The sequence below is a fragment of the Garra rufa genome, chromosome 20, assembly GCF_049309525.1.
Source record: "Garra rufa chromosome 20, GarRuf1.0, whole genome shotgun sequence".
Taxonomy (NCBI): domain Eukaryota; kingdom Metazoa; phylum Chordata; class Actinopteri; order Cypriniformes; family Cyprinidae; genus Garra; species Garra rufa.
Window position 1 is genome coordinate 2,391,141 of NC_133380.1, and position 17,108 is coordinate 2,408,248.

The window sequence follows — 17,108 nt, forward strand, 5'->3', positions numbered from 1 at the left end:
AAGAAGGAAAAAAGATGGACATGCGACAAACTAAAAACCAAAGCAGACAATATATAATGAATATAGAAGTAGTGTAAATCTGCCTTAAAATCCACTGAATTAGTATTTAATTTTATTTAATGCTTACACTTAAAATATTTAGTTTGTGTACATAATTTTTTTTTGATATGTAACGTTCCATATTATGTAAACGTTACTTTTGAATGGTCTCTAAACGTTCTGAAACACGTAGCAGTTACATGTTAAAAAAAAAAAAATAGATTAATGTCCAAATAAAACGTTTTAGAAAAATGTAACGTTTTGAGGATGTTATTTTCAACGTTTCTTGTTTTTGCGAACGTTACATTAAAATTTTGCATATATTATGTAAACGTTACTTGTAAACGTATTTAACGTAAACGTTAAAAGTGCATGAAAACTTTTGAAACAAATAGTAACATTTAAAAAACATTAGACAAACGTGCAACTAAAAGAAAAATGTAGTAACGTTTTGAGGATGTTATTTTCAACGTTTCTTGTTTTTGCGAACGTTATTTTTTAATTTTGCAAACTTTATGTAAACCTTACTTTTGAATGTTCTCTGAACGTTTTGAAACATGCAATGTTTAAAAATCATTAGATGATTGTCCAACTAAAATGTTTCAGAAAAACGTAAATAATGTTTTGAAAAAAAAAATTGTTTAAATATTATGTAAACGTTACTTTTGAATGTTCTCGGAACGTTTTGAAACAAGTAGTAACGTTTTAGAAAACATTAGATAAAGTGCAACAAAAATGTTTTTTTTTTTTTTTTAAATGTAGTAATGTTTTGAGAAAGTAATTAAAATTTTTCATTTATGCAGATGTTCCTTTTTTTTCATTTTGCAAACATTATGTAAACGTTACTTTTCAATGTTCTCTGAATGTTTTGAAACATAGTAACGTTTAAAAAACATTCGACAAACATCCAACTAAAACGTTTCAGAAAAACGTAGTAACGTTTTGAGAATGTTATTTTTGTTTTTATAAAATTCCGAATAAGTTATGGAAACCTTATTCAAAACTTTTTTTGTTTATACAAACGTTACATTTTTCTCATTACATGTTCTCTGAACATTTTGAAACAAGTAGTAACGTCTAAAAAGCATTAGACGAACGTCCAACTAAAACATTTAAAACTTCTTTTTTTTTCATACAAATCTAAAAAAATTTGATTTTGCAAATATTATGTAAACGTTACTTTTAAATGTTCTTGGAATGTTTTGAAACAAGTAGTAACGTTTAAAAAACATTAGACAAACGTCCAACAAAAACATTTCAGAAAAATGTAGTAACGTTTTGAGGATGTTATTTTAAACGTTTCTTGTTTTTGCGAACGTTAATTTTTTTCATTTTGCAAACTTTATGTAAACCTTACTTTTGAATGTTCTCTGAACGTTTTGAAACATGCAATGTTTAAAAAACATTAGATGATTGTCCAACTAAAATGTTTCAGAAAAACGTAAATAATGCTTTTTGTTTAAATATTATGTAAACGTTACTTTTGAATGTTCTCGGAACGTTTTGAAACAAGTAGTAACGTTTAAAAAACATTAGATAAACGTACAACTAAAATGTTTTTTTAAAAATGTAGTAATGTTTTGAGAAAGTTATTAAAATTTTTCATTTATGCAAACGTTCCTTTTTTTCATTTTGCAAACATTATGTAAACGTTACTTTTCAGTGTTCTCTGAACGTTTTGAAACATAGTAATGTTTAAAAAACATTAGACAAACATGCAACTAAATCGTTTCAGAAAAACGTAGTAACGTTTTGAGAATGTTATTTTTGTTTTTATGACATTCCGAATAAGTTATGGAAACCTTATTCAAAACTTTTTTTGTTTATACAAACGTTACATTTTTCTCATTACATGTTCTCTGAACATTTTGAAACAAGTAGTAACGTCTAAAAAGCATTAGACGAACGTCCAACTAAAACATTTAAAACTTCTTTTTTTTCATACAAATGTAAAAAAAAAATCATTTTGCAAATATTATGTGAATGTTACTCTTGTATGTTCTCGGAACATTTTGAAACAAGTAGTAACGTTTAAAAAACATTAGACAAACGTGCAACTAAAATGTTTAAAAAAGAATTTAGTAACGTTTTGAATGTTATGAATGTTAACTTGTGAACATAACATTTTTTAATTTTGCAAATATTATGTAAACGTTACTTTTAAATGTTCTTGGAATGTTTTGAAACAAGTAGTAACGTTTAAAAAACATTAGACAAACGTGCAACTAAAATGTTTAAAAAAGAATTTAGTAACGTTTTGAATGTTATGAATGTTAACTTGTGAACATAACATTTTTTCATTTTGCAAATATTATGTAAATGTTACTTTTAAATGTTCTTGGAATGTTTTGAAACAAGTAGTAACGTTTAAAAATCATTAGACAAACGTCCAACAAAAACATTTCAGAAAAATGTAGTAACGTTTTGAGGATGTTATTTTAAACGTTTCTTGTTTTTGCGAACGTTACATTTTTTTCATTTTGCAAACTTTATGTAAACCTTACTTTTGAATGTTCTCTGAACGTTTTGAAACATGCAATGTTTAAAAAACATTAGATGATTGTCCAACTAAAATGTTTCAGAAAAACGTAAATAATGCTTTTTGTTTAAATATTATGTAAACGTTACTTTTGAATGTTCTCGGAACGTTTTGAAACAAGTAGTAACGTTTTAAAAAACATTAGATAAAGTGCAACTAAAATGTTTTTTTTTTTAAATGTAGTAATGTTTTGAGAAAGTTATTAAAATTTTTCATTTATGCAAACGTTCCTTTTTTTCATTTTGCAAACATTATGTAAACGCTACTTTTCAGTGTTCTCTGAACGTTTTGAAACATAGTAACGTTTAAAAAACATTAGACAAACATGCAACTAAAACGTTTCAGAAAAACGTAGTAACGTTTTGAGAATGTTATTTTTGTTTTTATAAAATTCCGAATAAGTTATGGAAACCTTATTCAAAACTTTTTTTGTTTATACAAACGTTACATTTTTCTCATTACATGTTCTCTGAACATTTTGAAACAAGTAGTAACGTCTAAAAAGCATTAGACGAACGTCCAACTAAAACATTTAAAACTTCTTTTTTTTCATACAAATGTAAAAAATTTTAATTTTGCAAATATTATGTGAACGTTACTCTTGTATGTTCTCGGAACATTTTGAAACAAGTAGTAACGTTTAAAAAACATTAGACAAACGTGCAACTAAAATGTTTAAAAAAGAATTTAGTAACGTTTTGAATGTTATGAATGTTAACTTGTGAACATAACATTTTTTCATTTTGCAAATATTATGTAAACGTTACTTTTAAATGTTCTTGGAATGTTTTGAAACAAGTAGTAACGTTTAAAAAACATTAGACAAACGTCCAACTAAAACATTTCAGAAAAATGTAGTAACGTTTTGAGGATGTTATTTTAAACGTTTCTTGTTTTTGCGAATGTTAATTTTTTTAATTTTGCAAACTTTATGTAAACCTTACTTTTGAATGTTCTCTGAACGTTTTGAAACATGCAATGTTTAAAAAACATTAGATGATTGTCCAACTAAAATGTTTCAGAAAAACGTAAATAATGCTTTTTGTTTAAATATTATGTAAACGTTACTTTTGAATGTTCTCGGAACGTTTTGAATCAAGTAGTGACGTTTAAAAAACATTAGATAAACGTACAACTAAAATGTTTTTTTTTTTTTAAATGTAGCAATGTTTTGAGAAAGTTATTAAAATTTTTCATTTATGCAAACGTTCCTTTTTTTCATTTTGCAAACATTATGTAAACGTTACTTTTCAGTGTTCTCTGAACGTTTTGAAACATAGTAACGTTTAAAAAACATTAGACAAACATGCAACTAAAACGTTTCAGAAAAACGTTGTAACGTTTTGAGAATGTTATTTTTGTTTTATGACATTCCGAATAAGTTATGGAAACCTTATTCAAAATTTTATTTTTGTTTATACAAACGTTACATTTTACTCATTACATTGCATTACATTTTGAAACAAGTAGTAACGTTTAAAAAACATTAGACAAACGTGCAACTAAAATGTTTAAAAAAGAATTTAGTAACGTTTTGAATGTTATGAATGTAATTGTGAACATAACATTTTTTAATTTTGCAAATATTATGTAAACGTTACTTTTAAATGTTCTTGGAATGTTTTGAAACAAGTAGTAACATTTAAAAAACATTAGACATTGTTTAAGTGAACGTTATTAGAAACATTTTTGGAATGTTCATTTTTTTTCATTTTGCAATATCATGCAATTCTGACTTCATTTCATAGAACTGCAAGTTTATATCTCACAATTCTGAGAAAAAAAGTCAAAATAAGGTTTTTTGTTTTTAACTTAGTGGCAGAAACTGGCTTTTATAGTTTAGACGACATCGGCAATACTTAAAATAGAGTTTTTGGTAATAGTTAATAATAGAATAATTATTGTTCCTTACTTTAGAATCAGATGCGATACATATTTTAACAGTTTGGTGAAATAGCGAACTCGTTTTTCATGAAAGCCGGTCTGAAACACTTCGAAATGGACTGAACTTATGAACGTTGTGGAAGTATGTGGGTTACTGAGATTTAGGCTTGAATTGAGAATAACCAATCAAACGCCCAGACGGAGCTGAAACATGAAACGGGCCTCCAATAATTCTAGTAGCATAATTAATCAAAGACTTGGTCTCATCAGATATGCCTTATGTAGTTTCGTCTGTACATGTGGCCCACTTGTCTTTTACAAACCCAAACTTTTTTCCACGCCAAGTTCAGAGAGATTGTGTGAAATCTTTCCCATGTGATTGTGGTCTGGCGTCTTTCATAACCAAATCCTCCCTTAATTATTTCAGCAGCGAAATGACAGTTTTCCTCTGAGCGCTGCGTCTAGAGGCCGGTTTCGGGAGGGGGTCTGAAATATTATTCCGGCCTCGTTCTCCTGAGCCGTGTGGCAACTTTGAACATGGTGTCCTGTTACAGGAAGCCAGATCTCAGAGATTGGCCCTTTAAACTGGATCTCTCATATCCTTCCTTTTTGTTAAGACGCCTTTCAAGGAGACGGCCGTGTTTTGGTGCAGATGGCATTGGACTTGTTGTTGTCAAAAGCTTTGCGGTGAAATATTCCGGGCGATAAATTTAGGTTATAAAAACATTGTTTCTAAAAAGATATTATGAGAAAGGACACGGCTGCTCAACAGTTTGGGATCAGCAAGATTTTTAATGCTTTTAAAGGAGACTTTTCTGCTCATCAGGGCTGCATTTATTTGATTAAAAATATAGAAAAAAATTGTAATATGGTGTCACATGATCCTTCAGAAATCAATTTAATATGCTGATTTATTATAATGTTGAAAACTTAATATTTCTTTGGAACCTGTGATACTTTTTTTTGATTTTTTGATAAATAAAACGTTAAAATAAACAGCATTTATTTAAAATAGGAAATTTTTGTAACAATAAGCACCTCGTTCAAAGTTTGGGATCAGTTCGATTTTTAATGCTTTTAAAGGAGACTTTTCTGCTTATCAAGACTGCATTTATTTAATTAAAAATACAGAAAAAAACTGTGATATTGTAAAATGTTTATGCAATTTAAAACAGTGGTTTTCTATTTTAATATACTTTAAAATATAATTTATTCCTGTGATGCAAAGCTGAATTTTCAGCATCATTACTGCAGTCTTCAGTGTCACATGATCCTTCAAAAATCATTCTAATATACTGATTTATTATCAATGTTGGAAACGTAATATTTTTTGCAACCTGTGATACTTTTTCAGGATTATTTGATAAATAAAACATTAAAAAGAGCAGTATTTACATAAAATATAAGACTTTTGTAACAATAAACACCTCGTTCAAAGTTTGGGGTCAGTACAATTTTTAATGCTTTTAAAGGAGACTTTTCTGCTCATCAGGGCTGTGTTTATTTGATTAAATATATAGAAAAAAATTGTAATATTGTGAAATGTTTATGCAATTTAAAACTGTGGTTTTCTATTTTAATATACTTTAAAATATAATTTATTCCTGTGATGCAAAGCTGAATTTTCAGCATCATACATATTTTTTTTGGAACCTGTGATACTTTTTTTAGGATTAGTTGGTAAATAAAATGTTAAAAAGAACAGCATTTATTTAAAATAGAAAACTTTTGTAGCAATAAACACCTTGTTTAAAGTTGGGGTCAGTAAATGTGTTCTTTCTTTCTCTCTTTGAAAGAAATTAATACTTTTATTCAGGAAGAATGTGTTAAATAGATAAAAAGTGATAGTAAAGACATATATTGTTAGAAAAGATTTCTATTTTAAATAAAAACCTTTTATTCATCAAAGAATCCTGAAAAAAGTATCACAGGTAGCTAAAAAAAATATTAACCAGCATGTTTCCAACATATTAATAATAAAAGTAATAAATCAGCATATTAGAATGATTTCTGAATCATATTCTAAAGTATATCAAAATAAAAACCTGTTATTTTGAATTGCAATGATATTTCATAATATTACTTATATATAAATCTTACTGATCCCAAACGTTTGAGCGGCAGTGTATATCAAATACTTTAAAAGTTACTTGTGTCCTAACATTTATATAACTTTAAATAAACATGAGTGAAAGTTGTGAGGTCGTTCCCAGATAGCTGATCCGCCCAGCATGGGCCGAAGTCATGAAAGAAGAAGGAGCGGAAAGAAAAGAAGGAGTATGAGTTTGCTCTGACCTCATTTGTTAATGTGTAGCAGGCCTTTCCGTAGGCTCTGTTTGACAAGAGTTGCACAACACAGAGCTTTGCACTTTGGCTGGCCTGCGGGCCGCTCCGGAGGCGGGGCGTGTGGGTGTGGTAAAGCGCGGGTAATGTTCGGCCTTGGCAAGGTCGATCTTGCAGAAACTCCCATTGGTCAGCCGTCACCGTCTGCCTTTCATTGCTCTGTTTTTGTTTTTTCTTAGTTTTGTCTGCAACTGTTGCTAAGTGCACCAGCGGGCCAAAGCGCTCCACTGTTTTTGTACTTAATGGTGATTGTTTCAAGTACAATAGTTTTGGGATTTACAGGCTGGAGTTGAGAGAACAAGAATCAAATAAAAAAAACACCAGTGAGAATAATGAGAATTACGCAACCACCTGAACGCATTCAATTAATCATCTTAAAATAGGATTTATTTTGTTCTTACTCAAATACATGTAGAAAATATTAATAAAATATATATGCTAAAATATATATATTTAAAGTTTTTTAAAAAATGTTAAAAAAAGTTTTTTTGTTTTTTTTAAAATGTTAAAGTAAAAACAAAAAAAACAGAAAACATACAAATATAATAAATCATATTTCCCATGATTTTCAGATATTCTTATGTTTTTGGGCTGAGCATCACCAAACTCAAAATGTTATGAATTAACCAGGATCTCAGAAATGCGAGATATAAACTTAGAATTGACAGATATAAACTCAGAAATGCGATGTAAAGTCAGAAATGTGAGATGCAAACTCAGAATTTCTAGATGCAAATTCGGAATTGTAAGATGTAAATTTGGAATTGCTAGATGCAAACTCTGAATTTCCAAGATGCAAACTCGGAATTGCGAGATGTAAAATCGGTATTGCTAGATGCAAACTCGGAATTGTGAGATGCAAACTCGGAATTGTAAAATGCAAATTCGGAATTGCGAGATGCAAAAGATGCAAATTCAGAATTGCTAGATGCAAACTCGGAATTGCTAGATGCAAACTCGGAATTGTGAGATGCAAACTCGGAATTGTAAAATGCAAATTCGGAATTGCGAGATGCAAACTCGGAATTGCTAGATGCAAACTCGGAATTGTAAAATGCAAATTCGGAATTGCGAGATGCAAAAGATGCAAATTCAGAATTGCTAGATGCAAACTCGGAATTGCTAGATGCAAACTCGGAATTGCTAGATGCAAACTCGGAATTGTGAGATGCAAACTCGGAATTGTGAGATGCAAACTTGGAATTGCTAGATGCAAATTCGGAATTACGAGATAAACTCGAAATTGCTAGATGCAATCTTGAATTTGCGAGATGCAAACTCAGAATTGTGAGATCGAACTCAGAATTGTGAACTCGCAATTGGTAGATGTAAATTCGCAACTGCTAGATTCAAACTCGGAATTGCGAGATTCAGACTCGGAATTGCGAGATGCAAACTCAGAATTGACAGATATGAATTCCGAATTGCGAGATGCAAACTCAGAATTGTGAGATCGAACTCATAATTGCAAGAATTTGGTTTATTTTTTAATTTTTTAATTTTATTTAAAAATTAAAACATTATCAAAAACATAAAAAAAGAAAATAAGAAATACAATTTTCCATTTAAAAAAATGTTCTTTAGTTTTTTGGGGCTAATAAAGGCCTAGAAATGTTTTCATGAAATCCAAATATATCTTGATGTCATCACCAAACTCAAAATGTTATGAATTAACCAGGATGATAAAGCACATGGTAGTCATTAACCAGTGAGGCAGTGCAGGCCACGCCCCTCTCCCCTCATTGGGCAGGGTTTATCTTGCAGTCACTTGACCTTTGGCTCTGCAGATCTGTGGGTAAGAAAATAAACACAAGCACACCCATCACATCTGGAGAGCAGCGGCACTGAACATTGACCAATGCTTAACAAAGACGCCTTCAGGCCATGTGAGTATTAGACTGTCACGAACACAAAGTCCACACTGTGTGTGTGTGTGTGTTTTCAGGGTCAAAGTAAAAAAAAAAAAAAAAAAAACACTGGACACGTATCAGTGTTAGCCAGAAACTAAGTTATGATTGGTTAATGTATTAACCATCAATATTTGACTTTTAACCCTATAAATACAGAGCCATGACAATTACACAGGGTTTGAGCTCCAATTAAGCCTAACAAAGTTGAATTCAGCCTGTGTTGAACTATAAGTGTTTATTTTACATAATACATCAGGCATGTTTTATCAGTGTCATGAAACAATGTTCCAGTGACCACAGATTTTGAGTACAAATGTAACATTCACTATAGAAGGTACAGAAGCTTGTTTCTTCAAAATTGAAGATATAAACTCAGAATTGAAGATATAAACTCAGAATTGCAAGATTTAAACTCAGAATTCCGATATAAACTCAGAATTTAAGATGTTAACTCAGAATTGAACATATAAACTCAGAATCGATGATATAAACTCAGAAATGCAAGACTTAAACTCAGAATTTAAGATATAAACTCTAAATTTAAGATATAAACTTAAAATTTCAAGATATAAACTTAGAATTGCGAGATATAAACTCAGAATTAAGATGTAAACTCAGAATTTAGATGTAATCTCAGAATTATGAGATCTAAAGTTAGAATTTACAATTGTGATGCAAACTCAGAATGGCAAAACAGAATCGGAAATTGCAAGTTGTAAACTCAGAATTGCGAGATATAAACTCAGAATTGCGATGTAAACTCAGAATTGCGATGTAAACTGAGAATTGTGAGATATAAACTCAAAATTGCGATGTAAACTCAGAATTGCGAGATATAAACTCAGAATTGCGATGTAAACTCAGAATTGCGAGATATAAACTCAGAATTGCGATGTAAACTCAGAATTGCGATGTAAACTCAGAATTGCGAGATATAAACTCAGAATTGCGATGTAAACTCAGAATTGCGATGTAAACTCAGAATTGCGAGATATAAACTCAGAATTGCGATGTAAACTCAGAATTGCGAGATATAAACTCAGAATTGCGATGTAAACTCAGAATTGCGAGATATAAACTCAGAATTGCAATGTAACCTCAGAATTGCGATGTAAACTCAGAATTGCGATGTAAACTCAGAATTGCGAGATATAAACTCAGAATTGCAATGTAACCTCAGAATTGCGAGATATAAACTCAGAATTGCGATGTAACCTCAGAATTGCGGTGTAAACTCAGAATTGCGAGATATAAACTCAGAATTGCGATGTAAACTCAGAATTGCGAGATATAAACTCAGAATTGCGAGATATAAACTCAGAATTGCGATGTAAACTCAGCATTGCAAGATATAAACTCAGAATTGCGATGTAAACTCACAATTGCGAGATATAAACTCAGAATTGCGATGTAAACTCAGAATTGCGAGATATAAACTCAGAATTGCGAGATATAAACTCAGAATTGCGAGATATAAACTCAGAATTGCGAGATATAAACTCAGAATTGCGATGTAAACTCAGAATTGCGAGATATAAACTCAGAATTGCGAGATATAAACTCAGAATTGCGATGTAAACTCAGAATTGCGAGATATAAACTCAGCATTGCAAGATATAAACTCAGAATTGCGATGTAAACTCAGCATTGCAAGATATAAACTCAGAATTGCGATGTAACCTCAGAATTGCGATGTAAACTCAGAATTGCGAGATATAAACTCAGAATTGCGATGTAAACTCAGCATTGCGAGATATAAACTCAGAATTGCGATGCAAACTCAGAATTGCGATGTAAACTCAGAATTGCGAGATATAAACTCAGAATTGCGATGTAAACTCAGCATTGCAAGATATAAACTCAGAATTGCGATGTAAACTCAGAATTGCGAGATATAAACTCAGAATTGCGAGATATAAACTCAGAATTGCGAGATATAAACTCAGAATTGCAATGTAACCTCAGAATTGTGAGATATAAACTCAGAATTGCGATGTAACCTCAGAATTGCGATGTAAACTCAGAATTGCGAGATATAAACTCAGAATTGCGATGTAAACTCAGAATTGCGAGATATAAACTCAGAATTGCGATGTAAACTCAGAATTGCGAGATATAAACTCAGAATTGCGATGTAAACTCAGCATTGCGAGATATAAACTCAGAATTGCGATGCAAACTCAGAATTGCGATGTAAACTCAGAATTGTGAGATATAAACTCAGAATTGCGATGTAAACTCAGAATTGTGAGATATAAACTCAGAATTGCGAGATATAAACTCAGAATTGTGAGATATAAACTCAGAATTGCAAGATATAAACTCAGAATTGCGATGTAAACTCAGAATTGCGAGATATAAACTCAGAATTGCGATGTAAACTCAGAATTGCGATGCAAACTCAGAATTGCGATGTAAACTCAGAATTGTGAGATATAAACTCAGAATTGCGATGCAAACTCAGAATTGCGATGTAAACTCAGAATTGTGAGATATAAACTCAGAATTGCGATGTAAACTCAGAATTGCGAGATATAAACTCAGAATTGCGATGTAAACTCAGAATTGCGAGATATAAACTCAGAATTGCGATGCAAACTCAGAATTGCGATGTAAACTCAGAATTGTGGGATATAAACTCAGAATTGCGAGATATAAACTCAGAATTGCGATGTAAACTCAGAATTGCGAGATATAAACTCAGAATTGCGATGTAAACTCAGAATTGCGAGATATAAACTCAGAATTGCGATGCAAACTCAGAATTGCGATGTAAACTCAGAATTGTGAGATATAAACTCAGAATTGCGATGTAAACTCAGAATTGTGAGATATAAACTCAGAATTGCGAGATATAAACTCAGAATTGTGAGATATAAACTCAGAATTGCAAGATATAAACTCAGAATTGCGATGTAAACTCAGAATTGTGAGATATAAACTCAGAATTGCGAGATATAAACTCAGAATTTTTATATAAACTCAGAATTGCGAGATATAAACTCAGAATTTTTATATAAACTCAGAATTGCGAGATATTAACTCAGAATTGCGATGCAAACTCAGAATTGCGATGCAAACTCAGAATTGCGAGATATAAACTCAGAATTGCGATGTAAACTCAGAATTGCGATGTAAACTCAGAATTGCGAGATATAAACTCAGAATTTTTATATAAACTCAGAATTGCGAGATATAAACTCAGAATTTTTATATAAACTCAGAATTGCGAGATATAAACTCAGAATTGCGATGCAAACTCAGAATTGCGATGCAAACTCAGAATTGCGAGATATAAACTCAGAATTGCGATGTAAACTCAGAATTGTGATGTAAACTCAGAATTGTGAGATATAAACTCAGAATTTTTATATAAACTCAGAATTGCGATGCAAACTCAGAATTGCAAGATAGAAAGTCACAATTATTTATTTATTTATGCAGTTCTAAATCTTACAATTCAGACTTTTTTTTCAAATCAAATTTCCAGCAAATACAACAATACACACGATGATATAAAATTACTTGTAAAATGGGATAATACACATGTTTCGATGGGCTGATACTGGTGTCTGTTATTGCCAAAAAAAGACATAAAGTACATGAGAAAAAACAGCTGCACTTTTCATTTCGAAGTAACGAGACGACCTTGAAGAGCATGGCAGCGCCTCTGTTAGTGTGGAGATGGGTCTGAATAATGAGCGAGCCGTGTTTCAGCTGTGTCCCATTAACCTTCCAATCCATACGAGATCAAAGATGGCGGCGGGAGGGGCCACATGGAGATCAGCTGTTGCGCGGTTGTTGCACCATCGCTTGGGCCGACATGAGAGCGCTTTCTCACAGATGTTAAAATATGTATAAAGACGATTTCACAGACCTGCCGGGCAAATCGAACGCCGAGACGCAACGGGAGGATACACATCACAGCCGTGTGAAGAGAGTCCAGAAAAAATCAATGCAGAAAGGCTGTCTGCAGCTCTATGAGGCAAAAGATTGAAATAAATGAAGGCCTTTTGAGTGGAAAGCGCTCAGAGGTAATGAAATCACCTTTTTAAAGACATCTCAGCCTCTCACAAGGAACATCTGACCTGAAGACTGTCTTGGAAACCTTGTGATCCAAACAAAGTGGACTCTCTTTGGCTTTTTTCCAGAGCAGAATCCCTCGTCCTTGTTCCCGGCCTGTTATGACCTGGTTTTCCTGGCAACCTTCTGTAATCTGTAGTCCGCTGAGTGCTGTGAGAGAGAGAGAGACAGAAAGAAGATGTCAATAAGGTATCATGAAAGCAGCAGACATGAAGAAAAACTACAAAGAGCAAATGAAAACACAAACTCACGCTTTTATGTAGAGACAGAGTTATTTTCTTTTGTTTAGTTTTTTCGAAAGCAGCACTTCTTGTTCTTTCTCTACAAGATAATTTGTTTTTAAAAATGTTTTTAATGAAAAAAATATGTTAGAATCTTTTTTTTTCTTTTTTTTTAAATGTATTTATTTAGCCTTTTATATTGAACATATAATTTATTTATTTATTTATTTTTTAAACTGTATTCATATATTTATTCCTAATATGGGTCCAAATTCCTAGTATGGGTCTCCATACTTGGCCTCACGTCACCTCCTTTTCCTTTTTTTGTTGTTGTTTATTTAAAAAGTTCAACTTTTTTTACTTTTTCCTTGCAATTCAGAAGAAAAAAGTCTGAAATGCAAGATACAGATTTTTCCAAATTTCTAAATTTATGTCTTGCAATTCTGATTTTTTTTAAACAGCAAGTTTATATATCACAATTCAAACTTTTTTCCTCACAGCTGCAAAAAGAAAGTCTGAAATGTGAGATTAAAAAAGTATTTTCTAAACATAAACACCTAAAGAAAATCCCACTCCTAATTAACACTTTGTGGTGGTATTCATGTGTGTTCAATGTTTAAATATGATCTTTCCAACATGGTTTGAATGCACAATAATGTAATAGTTGATTCAGGATAATCAGAAAATTTTCCTAGTCATCTCAATGGAGAAACTATCCCAATTTACCTATGTTCACCCTTCGGTATGGACCGTTTTTGCATTACTGTGTGGTAATGTCAGCAAATCCACTATTGTGTTTCCACAGCTTTCCGAAATGGATTACAGCAGTCAGAAGAGAAGCTGTATTAGATTTTTAATAACACAAGTTAACACAAAATTTGTGTATAGATATACATTCATATTTTAAAAAATTAAATATATATATAAGCTAGATTTACTATGTTAGCATAGCGGAAGTGCGTCATCTGAGTCAGCAAAAAGCAGCGTTGCCAAGTCTGCGGTTTTCCCGCAGAACTGGGCTACTTTCACGGGTTGTTTTCCTGTAGAATTAGGCTAACTTACTTTTACACTGTTGCAGTGGGTTGTTTTTAATGTTCGTGGGTTGAAGCCCATGGAATGCCAGTTTTACCAGTGGAACCCCTGCCATAAAATTGTATTTTATATTCCCCCCCACCAGAATGCAATCTTTACCGGGGGACCCCCTCCGAAAAGTGATTAGGCTAGTTTTGGGCTAGTTTTGAGTAGCAATTGGGCAAAATGGCAACCCTGTAGTCAGCGAAAAGCAGTGTTGCCAATTCTGCGGGTTTCCTGTGGAATTAGGCTACTTTTACACTGTTGCCCTGGGTTGTTGTCCAAGGAGCTCCGCCAAAAAACATGTATTTTACTTCCCGGAAAGAAATTTTTACTGGGGCCACCCCCCTCAAAACGAGTTTGGGCAACCTTTGTGCTAGTTTTGAGTAATTCGGCAGGTTTTGGTGTGAAAACCTGGCAACCCTGTAGTCAGTAAAAACCAGTGTTGCCAAGTCTTTGGGTTTCCTTGGGCTACTTTTACACTGCATACTGTTGCACCGGGTTGTTTTTAATGTCTGTGGGTTGAAACGACCCCAATGTGATATTTAGCCCCTGGAATGCGAATCTTACCAGGGAAGTCAGTCAAAAATTTTGTAATTTACCCCCCAGAAGGCAGTTTTCACGGTGGTGACTCTCCTCAAAACGAGATTTGGGTTACTGTTGTGCTAGTTTTGAGTAGTAATTAGGCGTGTTTTGTTTTAAAAACCTGGCAACCCTGGAGTCAGTGAAAAGCATTGTTGCCAAGTCTGTGGTTTCCCCTCGGAATTAGGCTAATTTACCTTCACACTGTTGCCGCAGGTTGAAGCCATCCCAATAACATGATATTTAACCCCTGGAATGTGTATTTTACCAAAGAAACCCCACCAACGAAATGCGTATTTTACCCCAAAATGCAATTTTTACCGGAGGACCCCCTCCGAAATGCAATTAGGCTAGTTTTGGACAAGTTTTGTTGTGAAAACCTGGCAACCCTGTAGTCAATTTTGTGAGTTTCCTGCGAAAATTAGGCTACTTTCACACTGCAGCTCTGGGTTGTTTTTAATGTCTGCGGACTGAAATGACAATAATGTTGTGATATTTCTCCCCTGGAATGCGAATTCTACCAGGGAAACCCCGCCAAAAAATGTGTATTTCACCCAGCAGAATGCAATTTTTACGTGGGGACCCCCTCCAAAACGCCATTGAGCTAGTTTTGAATTTGGCAGGGTTTTTTTGTGAAAACCTGGCAACCCTGGTGAAAAGTGTCAGTTGAAATCGCGATGTAACCGATGCCAATCTCCGCAATCTAAGAAAAAAAGTTTAAAAACTACCCACAGAGGCGGCCTGTGTGGAGAGCGAACATTTGAGTCGTCGCGTGCAGGCCACAAAACTAACGGGAACCGTTCCGGTGGACGACCATGACCGTGACTGGATCTAAATCCTTCAGACATCTGTTTCTGTAAGTTACTGAAAACACGCATTACACGAGAGTTCGGTTACATAATGCGGTTGTCACTCCGTATTAAACACTTAAATACACGACTGACAATTGTGTTTTGAAGCAAACGGTAACATTTTGGGCCAATGTTTATTTCTAGTCTGCTTCTAGCAAAGCTAACAATGTAAAGCACTCCACACACAGCAGTAACGTTACATTTCATGTTTTTGTTTTTGCAATGTGCCTAATGAGTAAACAACTTAATAATATTAAGTTCTGTTTTGACTTATGACATGTTTGTTTTGGACTTTGTACTTGTACTTCATGTTTCTTCAGATCTCACATTTGCATTTCCAGGGACTTTTCCTGCAAACCTTAAAATTATGGCAATATTTGCAGGATTTCTTTGTAGTTTTGCAGTGAAAACCCACCAATAATCATATGATGTATTTACAGATTTAGTGTTTGCAACAATAACAGTAGCTGTGAATATTTTTGTGCATAATTATGTAATTTGTGGTTCTGGTCCCAATGTTGACAAAATAGAAATACATATAATTCTGCTTCGCTGAAAATACAGAATTGTTTTGGACAAAATACCTGGAATCAATAAAGTATAATATCAGTGAAATCAGCCTGCATTAATCTGATCCAAAGTACAGCAAAAACAGTAAAAATTGTTAAATATTTTTATTATTTAAAATAACCATTTTCGATTTGAATATATTTTAAAATGTAATTTATTTCTGTGATCAAAGCTAAAGTTTCAGCATCATTACTCCAGTCTTCAGTGTCACATGATCCTTCAGAAATCATTCTAATATGCTGGTTATGATTCTTTGATGCATAGAATGTTCCAAAGATCAGCATTTATCTAAAATAAAAAGCTTTTTTGTAACACTAGCTAATTCAATAATGTAATTCAATAGCTTGGAGTCAGTATAATTTATATATATATATATATATATATATATATATATATATATATATATATATATATATATATATATATAATTATTATTATTATTTTTTTTTACTTTTAATACTTTCAATTTAGCAAGGATGCTTTAGGTTGATCAAAAGTGATGATAAAGACATTTATAATGTTACAACAGATTTCTATTTTAGATAAATGCTGTTCTTCTGAACGTTCTATTCATCAAAAAACCTGAAAAAACATAATAAAAATTATAAATGTTTTTGAGCAGCAAACTAGAATTTTATATCATGTGACTGATGCTGAAGATGCTAAAAAATCAGCTTTGCAATCACAGGAGTAAATTACATATCTTAAAATATATTCAAATAGGAAACAATTATTTTAAATAGTGAAACTATTTTAGAATTGTACTGTTTTTGCTGTACTTTGGATCAAATAAATGCAGGCTTGGTGAGCATAAGATACTTCTTTAAAAATAATATAATAGTACTACTATCTGCCATTGCATGTCCAGTAAAATAATGTATTTACTTAAATCTAATGTACTTAAGTTTTCTTTTTTTCTGCTGAAAAAATGCTGAAATGAGACAAAAATGCAAGCTGCTGCAAATAATGCAGAGTTTGCTTGATTTTGTTTCCTGCAGTATAGGAAAACAGACAC